This window comes from Tursiops truncatus, unplaced genomic scaffold (assembly GCF_011762595.2).
Source record: "Tursiops truncatus isolate mTurTru1 unplaced genomic scaffold, mTurTru1.mat.Y mat_scaffold_731_arrow_ctg1, whole genome shotgun sequence".
In the NCBI taxonomy this organism is placed as follows: Eukaryota; Metazoa; Chordata; class Mammalia; order Artiodactyla; family Delphinidae; genus Tursiops; species Tursiops truncatus.
In genome coordinates, this window is record NW_022983389.1 from 19,820 (window position 1) to 35,439 (window position 15,620).

At 55.4% G+C, this 15,620-nt stretch overlaps 2 long non-coding RNA genes across 2 annotated transcripts; both read right to left on the bottom strand.

Annotated features, from left to right (window-relative positions):
• Nucleotides 1-1,876: 1,876 nt before the first annotated feature.
• On the bottom strand, nucleotides 1,877-6,919 carry LOC117310961 (uncharacterized). The gene is made up of 4 exons (XR_012329625.1): nucleotides 6,504-6,919; nucleotides 4,463-4,585; nucleotides 3,821-3,942; nucleotides 1,877-1,903 (listed from the first exon to the last, which is right to left on the bottom strand). It is a non-coding gene; the product is annotated as an uncharacterized lncRNA (long non-coding RNA).
• A 5,614-nt stretch (nucleotides 6,920-12,533) lies between these two features.
• On the bottom strand, nucleotides 12,534-15,317 carry LOC141277785 (uncharacterized). Its single transcript, XR_012329617.1, has 3 exons — nucleotides 15,210-15,317; nucleotides 14,570-14,691; nucleotides 12,534-12,654 (listed from the first exon to the last, which is right to left on the bottom strand). It is a non-coding gene; the product is annotated as an uncharacterized lncRNA (long non-coding RNA).
• Between the last annotated feature and the right edge of the window lie 303 nt (nucleotides 15,318-15,620).

Here is a 15,620-nt window from a genome sequence, read left to right on the forward strand (position 1 = left end):
AGCCCCGCCCGCCCCCCCTCCGCCGGTTGCCCTGGGCTACGGAAGCTGCATCCTGGGGCCAGGGGGTTCCCAGGAGGCCAAGGGAAGACACGAGGGCCTTAAATGAGTCGCAGAGGCCTTACGTGGGCTTGTGTGGTTGGGTTCACCTCTTACGTTTCACCGAACTCTGCGAGAAGACAGGGACCTGCAGCCTCACAGTTGGGCTCCACGGTAAGGTGTGCGGGACAGACCTCAAACTGACCCACGGCATGGAGCGACACCCGCCATCGAGAGGTCTACAAGAGAGCCGCTGCAGCTAGCCCACAGGTCCCAGAAAACTAGATGCCTCTTTATGTAAGTGAGTTTTGGGGAGATTTGTTGCAAAGCATTATCGCAGCAAGAGCTGACTAGTACAACGTTCTCCAAATCACTGCCACGTCCACGGCTGCCACCGTGCCTACGTGTAAGGCAACTGTGTCCTCGAACTTTGAGAACTCCTGAATTCTCGGTGCCTCTCCAACACAATGTACGTGGCTAAGGTGTCCCCAGATAACTTCACTAACGTACCACCGAGACCGCCCTAAGCTTTTATTGAACGTAATGCAACGCTCTTTCTATTCGTTCTCTGTTTCTACGTGGGTAAAATGCTTTCCGTCACTCTAAAAGGATGGAAAATCGGCACAAAACACGCTGTGGATAGTTGTTTTTCACAAAGGAAAATCACAAACGAAACAGGCATTTCGCCGGGTGTAGAGCACTAACGCCCCCTAGTGCCTCTCAATGCCAAGTGGACAGAGGCACTTCATTGAATATCGAATCCCAGCTCTCTCCGCTTGAGAGGGAGAGCAAGCCATTCTCAGGTGGAGGAGGGATGTTTTCAGCAGCTATCTGCAACGTTCTGTGGACCTGGCCACTGTGTAGCTACAAAGAAACCTTTTGTCTGAGGAAACTAACTGAAGAAACTTGAAAGTGGAGGAAGAGAGAAAGAATGAGACAACACCCTCATCTCGGTGACTCATCCACTTATTCGTTCACTTACCAAATCAAATATCCACTACGCGTAGAGAGTCCTGGGCTGAAAACCCGCACAGAACACGGAGACGTACCCCCATTCGCAGGGAGGTTAGATACCAGAGAGGGAGACAAGATGTAGATTACCTTACGGCAGTTCCGCACATGTCCTGTTAAAGTGTTTGCAGCTTCAGGGGAGAGAAGGGATCCAGAAATCGCTTGGATTCTCAGTGAAGTCTTCCCAGAGAAGGAGGTGCAAAATAGGCGGACTGGAAGAAACAAAAAAATTAACCTCGTGGGTAGATATGAAACGGAGCAGAGGTTCACAGATATTTAGACCCCATTCTTTCTTGAAACGTCTAGAAAGTGAAACTGAAGCCAAATTACGGAGGGCCTTGAGTGTCAGTCTTCGGAGCTTGGCCGTACGGGGTTGACAGCGGGTGCCACGGATGGCTCGGACGAGGGCAAGGGCATAACCCAAGAGCCCTGGGAGGTGTAGGAGAGGTCGCAGCGAGGGAGATAGAAAGGCATGCGATTCTCCGGAGCAGTCACCGTAACCCAGGCGTAAACTCATAAACGCTAGACGCCGAGTAAGGGTGACACAGATGGCAGGGAGGAGTACGAGGGACACTAGAAAGGAAAACGCTCAGGGCTTCACCAGGGATTGGGTGCATTCCTTTCTCCCTCTAACAGAGGTTATCAGTAACCGGGCTAGTCGCTGGGAATCAAGAGTAAGCAAACCAGGCGTGATCTCTTCTTCCTCACGGACCACGGGGTAAACTTACCTACCTGAAACTGGATGGGAAAGGCGATGACGGCCATAAGCGAGAGGTGCGTGGTGTCACGTGAGCTACGGTAGGGGGACGTGATGAGCTGAGTAGGTAAGGGGGACGCTATCTTGACCAAGTGACACCTGAGAAGAGATGAGAAGGGTGAGGCGGCATCAGTCAGCTGCAAACTAAACAGAGGGACACTGCCTGCAGAGGGGCAGCACGGGCAATGCGCCGTTGTAAGTATGCAGGCCTGAGAGGAGGCCACTGTGGGCAGGATGACTGAGAATGAAAGGAAGGAGCTGCAAGACGAGACCGCAGAGATCACGCTCCACCCTGCCCAGGCGATGCCCTGCCCTGCGGACTAGCACACCCAGAGAGAGAGTACCGGTGCACAGCCAGCCGAGAAGCCTGCTCGAGAATGCAAGGCAAGGCTGCTTCTTTCACCAAGAAAGTCTTGCCTGGTAAACTAAACGGCGTATCGATGGAGCGGACACGTGATTTTACATTCTGAAGCAGGCGCCCCGCCTTACGGAATGGCGACGGTTCTCAGGGGGGCCGGGCAGGAGCCGCCCCGCGCGTCCGTCCCAGGGACCCACCCGCCTGCGGGACCTCCGGCCGCCTCGCAGGAAGCTACGACGCCCAGTCCCGTGGCTACGTGTGCAGCGAGGTGTACTCCGCGGACGCGTGCCACACACACTTCAAGTGGGAGGGCGGCCTGAGTGGCAAGGCGAGAGGCCGGCCTGCCGCGCGTACCCAGAAGGCGCTCTTCGGCCTGGGCCTAGGTGCTTGCGCCGCCCCCCTGGGCCTACCGGGCTCTGAGGGCCCTGCCCTGGACCCCCTGCCCCCCTGCCCTTGGTTCAGTCACAGCAGAGGTGGCCACACCCACACCCTCTGTGACCTCGGCGTTCCACCCTCCTGCAGCCCCGCCCGCCCCCCCTCCGCCGGTTGCCCTGGGCTACGGAAGCTGCATCCTGGGGCCAGGGGGTTCCCAGGAGGCCAAGGGAAGACACGAGGGCCTTAAATGAGTCGCAGAGGCCTTACGTGGGCTTGTGTGGTTGGGTTCACCTCTTACGTTTCACCGAACTCTGCGAGAAGACAGGGACCTGCAGCCTCACAGTTGGGCTCCACGGTAAGGTGTGCGGGACAGACCTCAAACTGACCCACGGCATGGAGCGACACCCGCCATCGAGAGGTCTACAAGAGAGCCGCTGCAGCTAGCCCACAGGTCCCAGAAAACTAGATGCCTCTTTATGTAAGTGAGTTTTGGGGAGATTTGTTGCAAAGCATTATCGCAGCAAGAGCTGACTAGTACAACGTTCTCCAAATCACTGCCACGTCCACGGCTGCCACCGTGCCTACGTGTAAGGCAACTGTGTCCTCGAACTTTGAGAACTCCTGAATTCTCGGTGCCTCTCCAACACAATGTACGTGGCTAAGGTGTCCCCAGATAACTTCACTAACGTACCACCGAGACCGCCCTAAGCTTTTATTGAACGTAATGCAACGCTCTTTCTATTCGTTCTCTGTTTCTACGTGGGTAAAATGCTTTCCGTCACTCTAAAAGGATGGAAAATCGGCACAAAACACGCTGTGGATAGTTGTTTTTCACAAAGGAAAATCACAAACGAAACAGGGCATTTCGCCGGGTGTAGAGCACTAACGCCCCCTAGTGCCTCTCAATGCCAAGTGGACAGAGGCACTTCATTGAATATCGAATCCCAGCTCTCTCCGCTTGAGAGGGAGAGCAAGCCATTCTCAGGTGGAGGAGGGATGTTTTCAGCAGCTATCTGCAACATTCTGTGGACCTGGCCACTGTGTAGCTACAAAGAAACCTTTTGTCTGAGGAAACTAACTAAAGAAACTTGAAAGTGGAGGAAGAGAGAAAGAATGAGACAACACCCTCATCTCGGTGACTCATCCACTTATTCGTTCACTTACCAAATCAAATATCCACTACGCGTAGAGAGTCCTGGGCTGAAAACCCGCACAGAACACGGAGACGTACCCCCATTCGCAGGGAGGTTAGATACCAGAGAGGGAGACAAGATGTAGATTACCTTACGGCAGTTCCGCACATGTCCTGTTAAAGTGTTTGCAGCTTCAGGGGAGAGAAGGGATCCAGAAATCGCTTGGATTCTCAGTGAAGTCTTCCCAGAGAAGGAGGTGCAAAATAGGCGGACTGGAAGAAACAAAAAAATTAACCTCGTGGGTAGATATGAAACGGAGCAGAGGTTCACAGATATTTAGACCCCGTTCTTTCTTGAAACGTCTAGAAAGTGAAACTGAAGCCAAATTACGGAGGGCCTTGAGTGTCAGTCTTCGGAGCTTGGCCGTACGGGGTTGACAGCGGGTGCCACGGACGGCTCGGACGAGGGCAAGGGCATAACCCAAGAGCCCTGGGAGGTGTAGGAGAGGTCGCAGCGAGGGAGATAGAAAGGCATGCGATTCTCCGGAGCAGTCACCGTAACCCAGGCGTAAACTCATAAACGCTAGACGCCGAGTAAGGGCGACACAGATGGCAGGGAGGAGTACGAGGGACACTAGAAAGGAAAACGCTCAGGGCTTCACCAGGGATTGGGTGCATTCCTTTCTCCCTCTAACAGAGGTTATCAGTAACCGGGCTAGTCGCTGGGAATCAAGAGTAAGCAAAACCGGCGTGATCTCTTCTTCCTCACGGACCACGGGGTAAACTTACCTACCTGAAACTGGATGGGAAAGGCGATGACGGCCATAAGCGAGAGGTGCGTGGTGTCACGTGAGCTACGGTAGGGGGACGTGATGAGCTGAGTAGGTAAGGGGACGCTATCTTGACCAAGTGACACCTGAGAAGAGATGAGAAGGGTGAGGCGGCATCAGTCAGCTGCAAACTAAACAGAGGGACACTGCCTGCAGAGGGGCAGCACGGGCAATGCGCCGTTGTAAGTATGCAGGCCTGAGAGGAGGCCACTGTGGGCAGGATGACTGAGAATGAAAGGAAGGAGCTGCAAGACGAGACCGCAGAGATCACGCTCCACCCTGCCCAGGCGATGCCCTGCCCTGCGGACTAGCACACCCAGAGAGAGAGTACCGGTGCACAGCCAGCCGAGAAGCCTGCTCGAGAATGCAAGGCAAGGCTGCTTCTTTCACCAAGAAAGTCTTGCCTGGTAAACTAAACGGCGTATCGATGGAGCGGACACGTGATTTTACATTCTGAAGCAGGCGCCCCGCCTTACGGAATGGCGACGGTTCTCAGGGGGGCCGGGCAGGAGCCGCCCCGCGCGTCGTCCCAGGGACCCACCCGCCTGCGGGACCTCCGGCCGCCTCGCAGGAAGCTACGACGCCCAGTCCCGTGGCTACGTGTGCAGCGAGGTGTACTCCGCGGACGCGTGCCACACACACTTCAAGTGGGAGGGCGGCCTGAGTGGCAAGGCGAGAGGCCGGCCTGCCGCGCGTACCAAGAAGGCGCTCTTCGGCCTGGGCCTAGGTGCTTGCGCCGCCCCCCTGGGCCTACCGGGCTCTGAGGGCCCTGCCCTGGACCCCCCTGCCCCCCTGCCCTTGGTTCAGTCACAGCAGAGGTGGCCACACCCACACCCTCTGTGACCCTCGGCGTTCCACCCTCCTGCAGCCCCGCCCGCCCCCCCTCCGCCGGTTGCCCTGGGCTACGGAAGCTGCATCCTGGGGCCAGGGGGGTTCCCAGGAGGCCAAGGGAAGACACGAGGGCCTTAAATGAGTCGCAGAGGCCTTACGTGGGCTTGTGTGGTTGGGTTCACCTCTTACGTTTCACCGAACTCTGCGAGAAGACAGGGACCTGCAGCCTCACAGTTGGGCTCCACGGTAAGGTGTGCGGGACAGACCTCAAACTGACCCACGGCATGGAGCGACACCCGCCATCGAGAGGTCTACAAGAGAGCCGCTGCAGCTAGCCCACAGGTCCCAGAAAACTAGATGCCTCTTTATGTAAGTGAGTTTTGGGAGATTTGTTGCAAAGCATTATCGCAGCAAGAGCTGACTAGTACAAACGTTCTCCAAATCACTGCCACGTCCACGGCTGCCACCGTGCCTACGTGTAAGGCAACTGTGTCCTCGAACTTTGAGAACTCCTGAATTCTCGGTGCCTCTCCAACACAATGTACGTGGCTAAGGTGTCCCCAGATAACTTCACTAAACGTACCACCGAGACCGCCCTAAGCTTTTATTGAACGTAATGCAACGCTCTTTCTATTCGTTCTCTGTTTCTACGTGGGTAAAATGCTTTCCGTCACTCTAAAAGGATGGAAAATCGGCACAAACACGCTGTGGATAGTTGTTTTTCACAAAGGAAAATCACAAACGAAACAGGCATTTCGCCGGGTGTAGAGCACTAACGCCCCCTAGTGCCTCTCAATGCCAAGTGGACAGAGGCACTTCATTGAAATATCGAATCCCAGCTCTCTCCGCTTGAGAGGGAGAGCAAGCCATTCTCAGGTGGAGGAGGGATGTTTTCAGCAGCTATCTGCAACATTCTGTGGACCTGGCCACTGTGTAGCTACAAAGAAACCTTTGTCTGAGGAAACTAACTAAAGAAACTTGAAAGTGGAGGAAGAGAGAAAGAATGAGACAACACCCTCATCTCGGTGACTCATCCACTTATTCGTTCACTTACCAAATCAAATATCCACTACGCGTAGAGAGTCCTGGGCTGAAAACCCGCACAGAACACGGAGACGTACCCCCATTCGCAGGGAGGTTAGATACCAGAGAGGGAGACAAGATGTAGATTACCTTACGGCAGTTCCGCACATGTCCTGTTAAAGTGTTTGCAGCTTCAGGGGAGAGAAGGGATCCAGAAATCGCTTGGATTCTCAGTGAAGTCTTCCCAGAGAAGGAGGTGCAAAATAGGCGGACTGGAAGAAACAAAAAAATTAACCTCGTGGGTAGATATGAAACGGAGCAGAGGTTCACAGATATTTAGACCCCGTTCTTTCTTGAAACGTCTAGAAAGTGAAACTGAAGCCAAATTACGGAGGGCCTTGAGTGTCAGTCTTCGGAGCTTGGCCGTACGGGGTTGACAGCGGGTGCCACGGACGGCTCGGACGAGGGCAAGGGCATAACCCAAGAGCCCTGGGAGGTGTAGGAGAGGTCGCAGCGAGGGAGATAGAAAGGCATGCGATTCTCCGGAGCAGTCACCGTAACCCAGGCGTAAAACTCATAAACGCTAGACGCCGAGTAAGGGCGACACAGATGGCAGGGAGGAGTACGAGGACACTAGAAAGGAAAACGCTCAGGGCTTCACCAGGGATTGGGTGCATTCCTTTCTCCCTCTAACAGAGGTTATCAGTAACCGGGCTAGTCGCTGGAATCAAGAGTAAGCAAAACAGGCGTGATCTCTTCTTCCTCACGGACCACGGGGTAAACTTACCTACCTGAAAACTGGATGGGAAAGGCGATGACGGCCATAAGCGAGAGGTGCGTGGTGTCACGTGAGCTACGGTAGGGGGACGTGATGAGCTGAGTAGGTAAGGGGACGCTATCTTGACCAAGTGACACCTGAGAAGAGATGAGAAGGGTGAGGCGGCATCAGTCAGCTGCAAACTAAACAGAGGGACACTGCCTGCAGAGGGCAGCACGGGCAATGCGCCGTTGTAAGTATGCAGGCCTGAGAGGAGGCCACTGTGGGCAGGATGACTGAGAATGAAAGGAAGGAGCTGCAAGACGAGACCGCAGAGATCACGCTCCACCCTGCCCAGGGCGATGCCCTGCCCTGCGGACTAGCACACCCAGAGAGAGAGTACCGGTGCACAGCCAGCCGAGAAGCCTGCTCGAGAATGCAAGGCAAGGCTGCTTCTTTCACCAAGAAAGTCTTGCCTGGTAAACTAAACGGCGTATCGATGGAGCGGACACTAATTTTACATTCTGAAGCAGGCGCCCCCGCCTTACGGAACTGGCGACGGTTCTCAGGGGGGCCGGGCAGGAGCCGCCCGCGCGTCCGTCCCAGGGACCCACCCGCCTGCGGGACCTCCGGCCGGCCTCGCAGGAAGCTACGACGCCCAGTCCCGTGGCTACGTGTGCAGCGAGGTGTAACTCCGCGGACGCGTGCCACACACACTTCAAGTGGGAGGGCGGCCTGAGTGGCAAGGCGAGAGGCCGGCCTGCCGCGCGTACCAAGAAGGCGCTCTTCGGCCTGGGGCCTAGGTGCTTGCGCCGCCCCCCTGGGCCTACCGGGCTCTGAGGGCCCTGCCCTGGACCCCCTGCCCCCCTGCCCTTGGTTCAGTCACAGCAGAGGTGGCCACACCCACACCCTCTGTGACCTCGGCGTTCCACCCTCCTGCAGCCCCCCCCCCCCCCCCCCCCCCCGGTTGCCCTGGGCTACGGAAGCTTGCATCCTGGGGCCAGGGGGTTCCCAGGAGGCCAAGGGAAGACACGAGGGCCTTAAATGAGTCGCAGAGGCCTTACGTGGGCTTGTGTGGTTGGGTTCACCTCTTACGTTTCAACCGAACTCTGCGAGAAGACAGGGACCTGCAGCCTCACAGTTGGGCTCCACGGTAGGTGTGCGGGACAGACCTCAAACTGACCCACGGCATGGAGCGACACCCGCCATCGAGAGGTCTACAAGAGAGCCGCTGCAGCTAGCCCCACAGGTCCCAGAAAACTAGATGCCTCTTTATGTAAGTGAGTTTTGGGGAGATTTGTTGCAAAGCATTATCGCAGCAAGAGCTGACTAGTACAACGTTCTCCAAATCACTGCCACGTCCACGGCTGCCACCGTGCCTACGTGTAAGGCAACTGTGTCCTCGAACTTTGAGAACTCCTGAATTCTCGGTGCCTCTCCAACACAATGTACGTGGCTAAGGTGTCCCCAGATAACTTCACTAACGTACCACCGAGACCGCCCTAAGCTTTATTGAACGTAATGCAACGCTCTTTCTATTCGTTCTCTGTTTCTACGTGGGTAAAATGCTTTCCGTCACTCTAAAAGGATGTGAAAATCGGCACAAAACACGCTGTGGATAGTTGTTTTTCACAAAGGAAAATCACAAACGAAACAGGCATTTCGCCGGGTGTAGAGCACTAACGCCCCCTAGTGCCTCTCAATGCCAAGTGGACAGAGGCACTTCATTAAATATCGAATCCCAGCTCTCTCCGCTTGAGAGGGAGAGCAAGCCATTCTCAGGTGGAGGAGGGATGTTTTCAGCAGCTATCTGCAACATTCTGTGTACCTGGCCACTGTGTAGCTACAAAGAAACCTTTTGTCTGAGGAAACTAACTAAAGAAACTTGAAAGTGGAGGAAGAGAGAAAGAATGAGACAAACACCCTCATCTCGGTGACTCATCCACTTATTCGTTCACTTACCAAATCAAATATCCACTACGCGTAGAGAGTCCTGGGCTGAAAACCCGCACAGAACACGGAGACGTACCCCCATTCGCAGGGAGGTTAGATACCAGAGAGGGAGACAAGATGTAGATTACCTTACGGCAGTTCCGCACATGTCCTGTTAAAGTGTTTTGCAGCTTCAGGGGAGAGAAGGGATCCAGAAATCGCTTGGATTCTCAGTGAAGTCTTCCCAGAGAAGGAGGTGGCAAAATAGGCGGACTGGAAGAAACAAAAAAAATTAACCTCGTGGGTAGATATGAAACGGAGCAGAGGTTCACAGATATTTAGAACCCCGTTCTTTCTTGAAACGTCTAGAAAGTGAAACTGAAGCCAAATTACGGAGGGGCCTTGAGTGTCAGTCCTTCGGAGCTTGGCCGTACGGGTTTGACAGCGGGTGCCACGGACGGCCTCGGGACGAGGGCAAGGGCATAACCCAAGAGCCCTGGGAGGTGTAGGAGAGGGTCGCAGCGAGGGAGATAGAAAGGCATGCGATTCTCCGGAGCAGTCACCGTAACCCAGGCGTAACTAATAAACGGCTAGACGCCGAGTAAGGGCGACACAGATGGCAGGGAGGAGTACGAGGGACACTAGAAAGGAAAACGCTCAGGGCTTCACCAGGATTGGGTGCATTCCTTTCTCCCTCTAACAGAGGTTATCAGTAACCGGGCTAGTCGCTGGGAATCAAGAGTAAGCAAAACAGGCGTGATCTCTTCTTCCTCACGGACCACGGGGTAAACTTACCTACCTGAAACTGGATGGGAAAGGCGATGACGGCCATAAGCGAGAGGTGCGTGGTGGTCACGTGAGCTACGGTAGGGGGACGTGATGAGCTGAGTAGGTAAGGGGACGCTTTCTTGACCAAGTGACACCTGAGAAGAGATGAGAAGGGTGAGGCGGCATCAGTCAGCTGCAAACTAAACAGAGGGACACTGCCTGCAGAGGGGCAGCACGGGCAATGCGCCGTTGTAAGTATGCAGGCCTGAGAGGAGGCCACTGTGGGCAGGATGACTGAGAATGAAAGGAAGGAGCTGCAAGACGAGGCCGCAGAGATCACGCTCCACCCTGCCCAGGCGATGCCCTGCCTGCGGACTAGCACACCCAGAGAGAGAGTACCGGTGCACAGCCAGCAGAGAAGCCTGCTCGAGAATGCAAGGCAAGGCTGCTTCTTTCACCAAGAAAGTCTTGCCTGGTAAACCTAAACGGCGTATCGATGGAGCGGACACGTGATTTTACATTCTGAAGCAGGCGCCCCGCCTTACGGAACGGCGACGGTTCTCAGGGGGGGCCGGGCAGGAGCCGCTCCGCGCGTCTGTCCCAGGGACCCACCCGCCTGCGGGACCTCCGGCCGCCTCGCAGGAAGCTACGACGCCCAGTCCCGTGGCTACCTGTGCAGCGAGGTGTACACCCGCGGACGCGTGCCACACACACTTCAAGTGGGAGGGCGGCCTGAGTGGCAAGGCGAGAGGCCGGCCTGCCGCGCGTACCAAGAAGGCGCTCTTCGGCCTGGGCCTAGGTGCTTGCGCCGCCCCCCTGGGCCTACCGGGCTCTGAGGGCCCTGCCCTGGACCCCCTGCCCCCCTGCCCTTGGTTCAGTCACAGCAGAGGTGGCCACACCCACACCCTCTGTGACCTCGGCGTTCCACCCTCCTGCAGCCCCGCCCGCCCCCCCCTCCGCCGGTTGCCCTGGGCTACGGAAGCTGCATCCTGGGGCCAGGGGGTTCCCAGGAGGCCAAGGGAAGACACGATGGCCTTAAATGAGTCGCAGAGGCCTTACGTGGGCTTGTGTGGTTGGGTTCACCTCTTACGTTTCACCGAACTCTGCGAGAAGACAGGGACCTGCAGCCTCACAGTTTGGGCTCCACGGTAAGGTGTGCGGGACAGACCTCAAACTGACCCACGGCATGGGGAGCGACACCCGCCATCGAGAGGTCTACAAGAGAGCCGCTGCAGCTAGCCCACAGGTCCCAGAAAACTAGATGCCTCTTTATGTAAGTGAGTTTTGGGGAGATTTGTTGCAAAGCATTATCGCAGCAAGAGCTGACTAATACAACGTTCTCCAAATCACTGCCACGTCCACGGCTGCCACCGTACCTACGTGTAAGGCAACTGTGTCCTCGAACTTTGAGAACTCCTGAATTCTCGGTGCCTGTCCAACACAATGTACGTGGCTAAGGTGTCCCCAGATAACTTCACTAACGTACCACCGAGACCGCCCTAAGCTTTTATTGAACGTAATGCAACGCTCTTTCTATTCGTTCTCTGTTTCTACGTGGGTAAAATGCTTTCCGTCACTCTAAAAGGATGGAAAATCGGCACAAAACACTCTGTGGATAGTTGTTTTTCACAAAGGAAAATCACAAACGAAACAGGCATTTCGCCGGGTGTAGAGCACTAACGCCCCCTAGTGCCTCTCAATGCCAAGTGGACAGAGGCACTTCATTAAATATCGAATCCCAGCTCTCTCCGCTTGAGAGGGAGAGCAAGCCATTCTCAGGTGGAGGAGGGATGTTTTCAGCAGCTATCTGCAACATTCTGTGGACCTGGCCACTGTGTAGCTACAAAGAAACCCTTTGTCTGAGGAAACTAACTAAAGAAACTTGAAAGTGGAGGAAGAGAGAAAGAATGAGACAACACCCTCATCTCGGTGACTCATCCACTTATTCGTTCACTTACCAAATCAAATATCCACTACGCGTAGAGAGTCCTGGGCTGAAAACCCGCACAGAACACGGAGACGTACCCCCATTCGCAGGGAGGTTAGATACCAGAGAGGGAGACAAGATGTAGATTACCTTACGGCAGTTCCGCACATGTCCTGTTAAAGTGTTTGCAGCTTCAGGGGAGAGAAGGGATCCAGAAATCGCTTGGATTCTCAGTGAAGTCTTCCCAGAGGAAGGAGGTGCAAAATAGGCGGACTGGAAGAAACAAAAAAATTAACCTCGTGGGTAGATATGAAACGGAGCAGAGGTTCACAGATATTTAGACCCCGTTCTTTCTTGAAACGTCTAGAAAGTGAAACTGAAGCCAAATTACGGAGGGCCTTGAGGTCAGTCTTCGAGCTTGGCCGTACGGGGTTGACAGCGGGTGGCCACGGACGGCTCGGACGAGGGCAAGGGCATAACCCAAGAGCCCTGGGAGGTGTAGGAGAGGTCGCAGCGAGGGAGATAGAAAGGCATGCGATTCTCCGGAGCAGTCACCGTAACCCAGGCGTAAACTCATAAACGGTAGACCGCGAGTAAGGGCGACACAGATGGCTGGGAGGGAGTACGAGGGACACTAGAAAGGAAAACGCTCAGGGCTTCACCAGGGATTGTGGTGCATTCCTTTCTCCCTCTAACAGAGGTTATCAGTAACCGGGCTAGTCGCTGGGAATCAAGAGTAAGCAAAACAGGCGTGATCTCTTCTTCCTCACGGACCACGGGGTAAACTTACCTACCTGAAACTGGACGGGAAAGGCGATGACGGCCATAAGCGAGAGGTGCGTGGTGTCACGTGAGCTACGGTAGGGGGACGTGATGAGCTGAGTAGGTAAGGGGACGCTTTCTTGACCAAGTGACACCTGAGAAGAGATGAGAAGGGTGAGGCGGCATCAGTCAGCTGCAAACTAAACAGAGGGACACTGCCTGCAGAGGGGCAGCACCCGGGCAATGCGCCGTTGTAAGTATGCAGGCCTGAGAGGAGGCCACTGTGGGCAGGATGACTGAGAATGAAAGGAAGGAGCTGCAAGACGAGGCCGCAGAGATCACGCTCCACCCTGCCCAGGCGATGCCCTGCCCTGCGGACTAGCACACCCAGAGAGAGAGTACCGGTGCACAGCCAGCCGAGAAGCCTGCTCGAGAATGCAAGGCAAGGCTGCTTCTTTCACCAAGAAAGTCTTGCCTGGTAAACTAAACGGCGTATCGATGGAGCGGACACGTGATTTTACATTCTGAAGCAGGCGCCCCGCCTTACGGAACGGCGACGGTTCTCAGGGGGGCCGGGCAGGAGCCGCTCCGCGCGTCTGTCCCAGGGACCCACCCGCCTGCGGGACCTCCGGCCGCCTCGCAGGAAGCTACGACGCCCAGTCCCGTGGCTACCTGTGCAGCGAGGTGTACTCCGCGGACGCGTGCCACACACACTTCAAGTGGGAGGGCGGCCTGAGTGGCAAGGCGAGAGGCCGGCCTGCCGCGCGTACCAAGAAGGCGCTCTTCGGCCTGGGCCTAGGTGCTTGCGCCGCCCCCCTGGGCCTACCGGGCTCTGAGGGCCCTGCCCTGGACCCCCTGCCCCCCTGCCCTTGGTTCAGTCACAGCAGAGGTGGCCACACCCACACCCTCTGTGACCTCGGCGTTCCACCCTCCTGCAGCCCCCCCCCCCCCCCCTCCGCCGGTTGCCCTGGGCTACGGAAGCTGCATCCTGGGGCCAGGGGGTTCCCAGGAGGCCAAGGGAAGACACGAGGGCCTTAAATGAGTCGCAGAGGCCTTACGTGGGCTTGTGTGGTTGGGTTCACCTCTTACGTTTCACCGAACTCTGCGAGAAGACAGGGACCTGCAGCCTCACAGTTGGGCTCCACGGTAAGGTGTGCGGGACAGACCTCAAACTGACCCACGGCATGGAGCGACACCCGCCATCGAGAGGTCTACAAGAGAGCCGCTGCAGCTAGCCCACAGGTCCCAGAAAACTAGATGCCTCTTTATGTAAGTGAGTTATGGGAGATTTGTTGCAAAGCATTATCGCAGCAAGAGCTGACTAATACAACGTTCTCCAAATCACTGCCACGTCCACGGCTGCCACCGTGCCTACGTGTAAGGCAACTGTGTCCTCGAACTTTGAGAACTCCTGAATTCTCGGTGCCTCTCCAACACAATGTACGTGGCTAAGGTGTCCCCAGATAACTTCACTAACGTACCACCGAGACCGCCCTAAGCTTTTATTGAACGTAATGCAACGCTCTTTCTATTCGTTCTCTGTTTCTACGTGGGTAAAATGCTTTCCGTCACTCTAAAAGGATGGAAAATCGGCACAAAACACTCTGTGGATAGTTGTTTTTCACAAAGGAAAATCACAAACGAAACAGGCATTTCGCGGGTGTAGAGCACTAACGCCCCCTAGTGCCTCTCAATGCCAAGTGGACAGAGGCACTTCATTAAATATCGAATCCCAGCTCTCTCCGCTTGAGAGGGAGAGCAAGCCATTCTCAGGTGGAGGAGGGATGTTTTCAGCAGCTATCTGCAACATTCTGTGGACCTGGCCACTGTGTAGCTACAAAGAAACCCTTTGTCTGAGGAAACTAACTAAAGAAACTTGAAAGTGGAGGAAGAGAGAAAGAATGAGACAACACCCTCATCTCGGTGACTCATCCACTTATTCGTTCACTTACCAAATCAAATATCCACTACGCGTAGAGAGTCCTGGGCTGAAAACCCGCACAGAACACGGAGACGTACCCCATTCGCAGGGAGGTTAGATACCAGAGAGGGAGACAAGATGTAGATTACCTTACGGCAGTTCCGCACATGTCCTGTTAAAGTGTTTGCAGCTTCAGGGGAGAGAAGGGATCCAGAAATCGCTTGGATTCTCAGTGAAGTCTTCCCAGAGAAGGAGGTGCAAAATAGGCGGACTGGAAGAAACAAAAAATTAACCTCGTGGGTAGATATGAAACGGAGCAGAGGTTCACAGATATTTAGACCCCGTTCTTTCTTGAAACGTCTAGAAAGTGAAACTGAAGCCAAATTACGGAGGGCCTTGAGTGTCAGTCTTCGGAGCTTGGCCGTACGGGGTTGACAGCGGGTGCCACGGACGGCTCGGACGAGGGCAAGGGCATAACCCAAGAGCCCTGGGAGGTGTAGGAGAGGTCGCAGCGAGGGAGATAGAAAGGCATGCGATTCTCCGGAGCAGTCACCGTAACCCAGGCGTAAACTCATAAACGGTAGACGCCGAGTAAGGGCGACACAGATGGCAGGGAGGAGTACGAGGGACACTAGAAAGGAAAACGCTCAGGGCTTCACCAGGGATTGGGTGCATTCCTTTCCCCTCTAACAGAGGTTATCAGTAACCGGGCTAGTCGCTGGGAATCAAGAGTAAGCAAAACAGGCGTGATCTCTTCTTCCTCACGGACCACGGGGTAAACTTACCTACCTGAAACTGGACGGGAAAGGCGATGACGGCCATAAGCGAGAGGTGCGTGGTGTCACGTGAGCTACGGTAGGGGGACGTGATGAGCTGAGTAGGTAAGGGGACGCTTTCTTGACCAGTGACACCTGAGAAGAGATGAGAAGGGTGAGGCGGCATCAGTCAGCTGCAAACTAAACAGAGGGACACTGCCTGCAGAGGGGCAGCACGGGCAATGCGCGTTGTAAGTATGCAGGCCTGAGAGGAGGCCACTGTGGGCAGGATGACTGAGAATGAAAGGAAGGAGCGCAAGACGAGGCGCAGAGATCACGCTCCACCCTGCCCAGGCCGATGCCCTGCCTGCGGATAGCAAACCCAGAAGAGAGAAGTACGGTGCACAGCCAGCGAGAAGCCTGCTCGAGAATGCCCAAGGCAAGG